Genomic DNA, 9,320 nt, shown 5'->3' with positions numbered 1-9,320 from the left:
CAAGGCTTTTCCATGAGATCCAGGGCTTTGTTTTAATTAAGTTGAGGTGCTGGATTTTACACATTTCCCCATTTATTTGCCAGCATTGGAAAAACCATTATGTGCATCACCTTCAATGTTTGAAACCCATGGTTGCACCTCAGAAATGAATTTCTTGTTGACTATCATTGTTGCATTGGAACAAGTTTCAGGTTTCTTTTTTATCAGGTGACATGAAACCCAATCATCTCATGCATGCATTTGGCATCATTGCACACCTCGATGTCCATGTATTTCCACAGTGGAGTTGCTTTTGAGGTTCGAACAGTACCGTTTTACTTTTCCCCAAATAAGAGCTCATTGATTTTGAAGAGGATTGGGAAGGATGTCCAGCATCTGTGGCATTTCACGGATGTTGCAGTTTCAGGATATTTTGCTTCCAAGTCAAGAGGCCCTTCCTCAATTACTCTTCCAGATCCTCCAAAGCATGCTTTTCCTTTAAAACTCCAAGACAAGCAATGCATCCAGCCTTTTCTGCTTTGGCTCTTAATGCAACAAAAGATTGTGAATTTTACACTTTTATCCATTGATCATTTTCCAAAAACATTTCAAACACCATAATTGTCATGTGCGTCGCCATTGTTTGAAACTGAGTTGCACTTCAAACACATTTTTTGTTGAACACCTTTTATTAAACAACTTTCAGGTTTATTCTTTATCAGGCAACATGAAACCCAGCAAACTTTCATGTAGGCATTCATCATTGCACAGCCAACCCAGCTCACACCACTTTTTTACAATGAATTTGTTGTTTGACATGAAACCTTGGATACTGGCTCTGAGGTTCAGCTTAGTTTGACAGTTCTCACCCTTTCACATTGAGCTACAAACCCCTCAGCAGTCAGTTGAATTGTTTTTTCAGTGTTTATTCCCAACCCATCGCAGTCGGCAGCGGATGCACCAGTCAATGGTGATGCCAGACATAGTGCAGCGTGTCTCCATGGTAACCAGTAAAGTTCAGTGTCAAAGTCAGCACAGTCAGTCAAAATGGTTCATTTGTGACTCACTACAGCAACCAATGCATTGGATTAGCAACTATACTTCAAAATGCATGTGCACATGATTTTTATTTGGTCATCTATTGTGTGACGTGACACGCAATCCTACCTCCTTGCATTGGATGCTGTGCATGCAGTGATTCTCAGGTCCAACCGCGCTCCAAGAAGGGTCCAATACTGCTTCAACATGGCTCCACAAACCAGTCCTGTGTCATGTGGGAAGTAAGAGTTAAAATGACACTGCCACCATTGAAATGCACATCCAATAGAAACACTTACCTGGTTCCAAACCATTGGCCAAAAGGCTGATGTCATCTGTAGAACTGCAAACAATTCTAACAATCACCAAGTAGAAAGACTCACCTGACTAAACAGTTTGTCCTCCACAGAGTAGAATCAGTCATCTGGCTCCAAACTGTTGGGCTGATGACATCTAGAGAACAGAGGAGGAAAAGTAAACATTTTACCATTGAAATATAGATCCAGTAGAAACACTGACCTGGCTGCAAACTGTTGGCCAAAAGTCTGATGACACCTGGAGAAAAGAGCAACATTTTTAAAACATGTTTTCACCAAATATATATATCCAGGAGATACTTACCACAACTGATGACTTCCCAAGGTTCAAATTGCTTAGGTGTCTCTGTATCACTCAGATCAACCACTCCCTTGATGTGTGGGATTTGAATGTTTGATATATTGTAAGAAGCTTTAATTATTCACAAGACTGATAGTGCATACAATAAATGTATAGTGTCAGTAATACTAAAATGTTCAAAATAGCAAGACAATTACATGAAATATGAAAGTACAGCCACAGAGTACATGAAAGATAAGGGTCAAAAAACAAACTAAAATAAGTTGGGTAAAACAGTGACTTGTTTCCAACTGGTGTAAAGGGCCCCAAACTCTCCCTGTGAGACCAGCCCCGAGTTTTAAATCATTCTGTAAAGTATTCCATGAATATGAAGAACGCATGAAGGCTTTTATGCCCAGTTCCATATGAATTGTTGGAATTGTGAGTACAAATAAGTCTTTATACCTGTCAGGTTTAGGCTACAGACATTTATTAAATCTGCAAGAAAGAAGAAGACAACAAGAATGAGCTTTGATTACTCGCGAGGAGAATGACCAGGAGCGTGCCCAAGTTCACCTCCTACCCACTCTGAGCTTCAGACCATTTCTCCTGCGTCTTTATTTCATTTAACAAAGGGGGAGGGTTCACAGGATATACATCATAGAAACAAACATTTTGTATGCTTAGCAGTTTATCAACCATAAGTACAATCTCCACACCCCACAACCATGACAAGGTGCCGGCCTCAAGTAGGGACAAGACATACTTTGCACACAAGACAAACCCAGACAGGACAGCATACAGGAACAAGACAAACAAATGGTACTGCAGCTGTGAAATCTTGACAATTAAAATTTCAACCAATATGAAATAACTTAGGAGAATCTACTAAATCCAGGCTTTTCCATTGAATCAAGGTTTTTTTTTCTTTACTACAATAAAAAGGTGCTGATTTAACCCGTTTCCCCATTGATTTGCCAACAACATTGTAAACGCCACCATAATTTTCATAATGTGCATCACCATTGTTTGAAACTCAAAGTTGCATCTCAGAAATGCATTTCTTTTTGAACACCATTTTTACCTTGAAACAAGTTGCAGCCCTTTGTTTAATCAGCTGACATGAAACCCAACAAACTTTCATGTATGCATTTGGCATCATTGCACACCTGAACCAGGTCTGTCAAACCATTTTGTACCACTGATTTGTTGTTCGGCATGAAACTTTGGATGTGATCTTATGGTGGCTGTAGGTCCAGCTTTGCATTTATGATCCGTGGATGAAAAACAGTTTGCCTGCTTTCCTTTTCCTCCTTGTGGTCATGACTGGTTGGTTGAGAAAGGTTCACTCCATTGGATATTTTCCTTCAGTCCCACATCCTCCTGTTCATTATGCGATGGTTTGAGTCCTCCATGTCCAGGCATTTCCAAGGTTGAGTTGCTGGATTTAAGGTTCCGACAGATGTCATTTTACTTTTCACAATAAGAGCTCATTGCTTTTTAAGAGGCTTGGGAACATCCAGTTTCTCTGGCATTTGACTGGTTGTTTTGCAGATGTTGCAGCAAGGTTGGCTTCCAGGTCAAGCAGCTCTTCCTCCGTTATTCTTTCTGCTCCTCCAAAGCATATCTTTCCTTTACAAATGCAGCCTTTTCAGCATCTGCTCTTACTGCAGTAGAAGAGGGGCTGGATTTTATACTTTTATCTATTGATTAGTCAACATTTGATCCACCACCATAATTATGTGCATCACCATTGTTTGCAACCCAGTTGCACCTCAGAAATACATTTCATGTTGAACACCATTTCTTTCAACAACTTTCAGGTTCCCTTTTTAAATCAGGGGAACTTTAAACCAAAGAAACTTTCATGTATGCATGTGACATTGCACAACCGAGCCCGCTCCGTCACCATTTTCTTTTTAACAATTTGTTGTTTGACATGAAACCTTGGATGCCATCCCCTATGCTGGCTGCTAGGTTAGGGTTAGCCTTTGACAGTTTTCAGCCCTTCACATTTAGCCACGAATCCCTCAGCAGTCAGTTGAATAATTTGTTTTTTCATTGTTTATTCCCACACCCTCACTGCAGTCCTGCAATTTGCTATAGCAACCAATGCATTGGATTAACAACTATTCTTCAAAATACAAGTGCATATGATTTTTATATAGACATGTATTGTGTGACGCTACATGGAAATCTACCTCCTTGCGTTGGGCGCCATGCATGCAGTGATTTTCAAGTCCAACGTGGCTCCAAGAACACTCCAACAGCTCCACACCAACTACAAAGCCCAGCTTTGGATGAGAAGTAAAATATGCAAGCCAACATGCTGTCACCATTGAAATACTGATCTAGTAGAAACACTCACCTGGCTCCAAACTGTTTGGCCTTGATGTCCATGAGAAACATCCATGTGGCTCTAAATCATTGGTCATGGGGCTGATGTCACCTAGAGAACAGAATAATGTTTAGTCAATATCATCATTGAAACAAACATCCAGTACAAATACTCACCTGACTCCAAAGCATTTAAGCTCGACATCAAGAACACAAACTCAAAATTTTAGGCCATCCGGGTGATGACACCTGGAGAACAGAAGGAATCAAGTCAAAATATCACCATGGAAATAAACATCCAGTAGAAACACTCACCTGGCTCTGAAGCATTTAGCCTCCACCTCCAGTAGAAACACTCACCTGGCTCCAAACGGCTGGCCATTGGTCTGTTGACACAAGAACAGAAAATAATGCAAGTTAAAATATCACCATTGAAATACACATCCAGAAGAAACTCACCTGGCTCCAAAGTATTTGGCCTTGACTTGCAGTATAAAAACACACCTGGCTGAATAGCGTTGGCCTTTCAGCTGATGTCACCTGGAGAAAAGAAATTAAGTCAAATATCATTGAAACACCTCTATTAGAAACGCTCACCTGGCTCCAAACGGTTGGCCTCCACCTCCAGTAGAAACTCACCTGGCTCCAAACTGTTGGCCATAAGGCTGATGTCACCTGGAGAACAGAACAAATGTTTTCATAGTCATTGAAATAAACATCCAGTAGAAACACTCATCTGACTCCAAAGCATTTAAGCTTGACAACTCGAAATTGTAGGCCATTCGGGTGATGGCACCTCGAGCACAGAAGGAATCAAGTGAAAATATCACCATGGAAATAAACATCCAGTACAAACACTCACCTGGCTCCAGACCTCGATTTCTAAGACAAACACCCACATGGCCACTAGGTTGATGACCTAAAGACTTAGGAGAAACATTTTTTAGAACATTGTCACTGTAGTGGCTTAAAAAAAATGTCTCACTGAAGTTCAAGTTATGACAATATGGATATGAATATCTGATACAATACGTTCAAAAATATGCAACCCCAATTCACCTCCTTTCTCCTCTACCACATAGGATAAAATAAAACATTCCAGTCAAGCCACAAGTGACATTAGCAAAAAGGCATTGCAGGATAGAGTTCCTACAGTCATCAAAATACACATCCAGGAGATTCACTCGCACCTGATGACCTAAGGTTCCAATGCCTTAGGCATCTCTGCACCACTCAGCAGGACAACACCTGCCTTGATACATGGGATTTGAATCTTGGTTATATTTGGCCATTTTGCCAGCCCATCTGGCATCACCATGCTTTCAATGATAACCTGCATATTCTCCCATTTCAGAACCTCTTGGACAGGACAGAAGTTCTTGCTGCCCAAACCAGCCATCTGCAAACCAGTTGAGCAGCCTGGAATGACTGCCTCCCACCCCATGGTTAAAAGGAAGATTTCACTCCAGTGATGTTCACCTTCTGCATTAGATGACCAGAGCAAAATGTGGACAAGCTTCCCGAGTCAGAGAAGGCAAAAGTTCCCATCATGACACTTCCAAGTTGCCTTCACTCTCATGGAAGAATGGATGGGATACACCAGTCCTCTAACTCCTTTATGTCCACATGCCTTGGGTGAAAATTGTTGGCCTGCTTTCCTTTTCCGCCATGTGGTCATGACTGGATGGTTGAGGAGATTGACTCCATTGGATATTCTCCTTCATTCTCACATCCTCCCTTTCGTGTGATAGTTTGAGTCCTCAATGTCCAGGAATTTCCAAGGTTGAGTTGCTGGATTTAAGGCTCTGACAGATGTCATTTTAATTCTTCAAATTATAGCTCATTACTTTTTAAGCAGCTTGGGAACATCCAGTATCTTGCATTTGATGAATCCTTTTTGCAGTTGTTGCAGTAATGTTTCCTTCCAAGTCAAGCAGCTCTTCCACCTTAGTTATTCTTCCTGCTCCTCCAAAGCAGACTTTTATTTAAAAATGCAGCATGAGAAATGCATGCAGCAGTGCTGCATTTTACACTTTTGCCCATTGGTTGTCAACATGTGAAACACCATAATGTGCATCACCTTCATTGTTTGAAACCCAGTTGCACCTCAAACGCATTCCTCGTTGAACACTTTTGCTTTCAAACAATTTTCAGGTTTTTTTTTGTTTTAATTGGGGGAAATGAAACCCAACAAAATTTCACATACGCATGCAGCATCATTGCACAAACAAACCAGCTCCGTCACCATTTTATTTTTAACAATTTGTTGTTTGACATGAAACCTTGGCTGCTAGGTTCAGCTGAGCCTTTCACATTTAGCCACAGACCTCTCAGCAGTCAGTTGACTGTTTTTTCAGTGTTTATTCCCACACCATCAGCGATGGACACACCAGAGTCAATAGGGACATTAGACATAGCGCTGCATGCCTCCATGATAACGAACAAGCAAAAGTTCAGTGTCAGTCAGTCAAAAAGTCCTGTAACTTGCTACAGCAACCAATGCATTGGATTACCAACTACCCTTCAAAATACAAGTGCATATGATTTTTATTTGTATTGTGTGATGCTACACGCAATTATACCTCCTTGCTTTGGACGCCATGCATGCATTGATTTTCCAGTCCAGCACTACTCCAACATGACTCCACACTCCAACTCCAAAGCCCAGCATAGGAGGAAAAGTGAAAGATGTAAATCAAAATGCTGTGACCATTTAAATACATATCTAGTAGATCGACTCACCTGGATCCAAAGCATTTGGCCTCCACCGCCAGTAGAACCATTCACCCGACTCCAAATCATTGGCCATTGACTGATGTCACCTGAAGAACAGAAAAGGAAGAGAGTCAAATTCTTAACCATTTAAATGTATATCCAGTAGAAACACTCACCTGGCTCCAAACGGTTGGCCATTGGTCTGGTGACACCTGAAGAACAGAAAATAATGCAAGTTAAAATATCACCATTGAAATACACATCCAGGAGAAACACCCACCTGGCTCCGAAGTATTTGGCCGTAACATGCAGTATAAAAACACACCTGGAGCCTTTCAGCTGATGTCACCTGGAGAAAATAAATTAAGTCAAATATCATTGAAACACCTCCAGTAGAAACACTCACCTGGCTCCAAACTGTTAGCCATTAGGCCAATGTCACCTGGAGAAAAACATTTTTACAAAGATACTCTCACCTTTGAAATGTACATCTAATTGAAACACTCACCTGGCTCCAAACCATTTGGCCTTGATGTCCAAGAGAAACATGTGGCTCTAAATCATTGGCCATTAGGCTGATGTCACCTAGAGAACAGAATAAATGTTTAGTCAATGTATCATTGAAATACACATCCAGTAGAAACTCACCTGACTCCAAAGCATTTAAGCTCCATGTTTTAAACACCAACTCGAAGTTGTTTGCCATTAGCATGACGACACCTGGAGAACAGAAAAGGAATGGAGTCACAATATAATCCCCATTGAAATGCATATCCAGTAGAAACCCTCACCTGGCTCAAAGTCATTGGCTGACGACACCTGAAGAACAGACTTGAGAGTTTTTACAACGTTGTCACTGTCGCGACTTCTAGCCAAAAAAAAAAAGCCACAGAGGCTGAAGTTGGAATTATGTACCGCTGACTCGTTCCACAGAACACCCCACATGTGTTCTTTACAGTGTACAGGTTTATTTGGATTGTCAGGCAGAGAAGGAACAACATCTTTCTCACTAAAGTTTAAGTTATGGACAATATGGTATTTGAATATACAATGATGCTGTATGGAGATACAATGATACATTCAACAAAAACACCCAATCCCAAGTCACCCTCCTTCTCTACCTCTGCCACACAGGACAATATAAACCTTCCAATCAACCCACATCAGCAACACCCACGTGACATCAGCAGTAAAAAAATATTGCATGATACAGTTCCTACAGTCACCATCAAAATACACATCAAGATACGGAACTGATGACCTCCCAAGGTTCCAATTCCTTAGGTTTCGCTGCACCACTCATGAGATCAACACCTGCCTTGATGCAAGGAATTTGAATCTTTGATACATTTTGCTGGCTCCTCTGACATCTCCATGCTTTCAATGTTGACCTGCATATTTTTCGTGTTTCAGAACCTCTTGAACAGGACAGAAGTTATTGCTGCCCAAACCAGCCATCTCCAAACCAGTTAAAGAGCAGCCTGGAACGACTGCCTCCCACCCCATGGTGAAAAGGAAGATTCCACTCCAGTGATGTTCACCTTCTGTATTAGATGACCAGAGTAAAATGTGGACAAGCTTCCCAGGTCAGAAAAGGCAAAAGTTCCCATCATTGACACTTCCAAGTTGTTTTCACTCTCATGGAAGAATGGATGGGATACACCAGTCCTCCAACTCCTTTATGTCCACATGCCTTGGGTGAAAATTGTTGGCCTGCTTTCCTTTTCTGCCATGTGGTCATGAGATTCACTCCATTGGATATTTTCCTTCATTCTCACATCCTCCCTTTTGTGTGATAGTTTGAGTCCTCAATGTCCAGGAATTTCCAAGGTTAAGTTGCTGGATTTGAGGCTCTGACAGATGTCATTTTAATTCTTCAAATTATAGCTCATTGCTTTTTAAGAGGCTTGGGAACATCCAGTTTCTGTAGCATTTGACTGATCGTTTTGCAGTTGTTGCAGTAAGGTTTGCTTCCAAGTCAAGCAGCTCTTCCTTATTCTTTCTGCTCTTCCAAAGCATGCCTTTCATTTAAAAATGCAGTACAAGCAATACATGCAGCCTTTTCTGCATCTGCTCTTACTGCAGTAGAAGAGGGGCTGGATTTCATACTTTTATCCATTGATTGGTCAACAACATTTAAAACACCATGATTACGTGCAACACCTTCATTGTTTGCAACCCAGTTGCACCTCAGAAATACATTTGTTGAACACCGTTGTCGCTTTCAAACATCTTTCAGGTTCTCTTTTTTAAACAAGGTAAAATTAAACCCAACAAACCTTCATGTACGCATGTGGCATCATCGCACAACCAAAGCAGCTCTGTCACCATTTTTGTTTTAACACATCGTTCAACACAAAACCTTGGATGCCATCCCCGATGCTGGCTGCTAGGTTCAGTTTAGCCGTTGTTGAGGGGCTTGTAGCTAAATGTGAAAGGCTGACAACTGTCAGTCAGTGGAATAATTTGTTTTTTCAGTGTTTATTCCCTCACCCTCACTGCAATCAGCGGCAGACACCAGAGTCAATGGGGACATCAATCATAGCGCTGCATGCCTCCATGGTACCCGGGAAGTAAAAGTACAGTGTCAAAAAGGTCTGCAACTTGTTACAGCAACCAATGCATATGATTAACAACTATCCTTCAAAATATAA

The sequence above is a fragment of the Blennius ocellaris genome (genome assembly GCF_963422515.1).
Source record: "Blennius ocellaris genome assembly, contig: SCAFFOLD_27, whole genome shotgun sequence".
NCBI classification, from domain to species: domain Eukaryota; kingdom Metazoa; phylum Chordata; class Actinopteri; order Blenniiformes; family Blenniidae; genus Blennius; species Blennius ocellaris.
The sequence above is the reverse complement of the archived record's forward strand: the minus strand, read 5'-3'. Positions refer to the sequence as shown.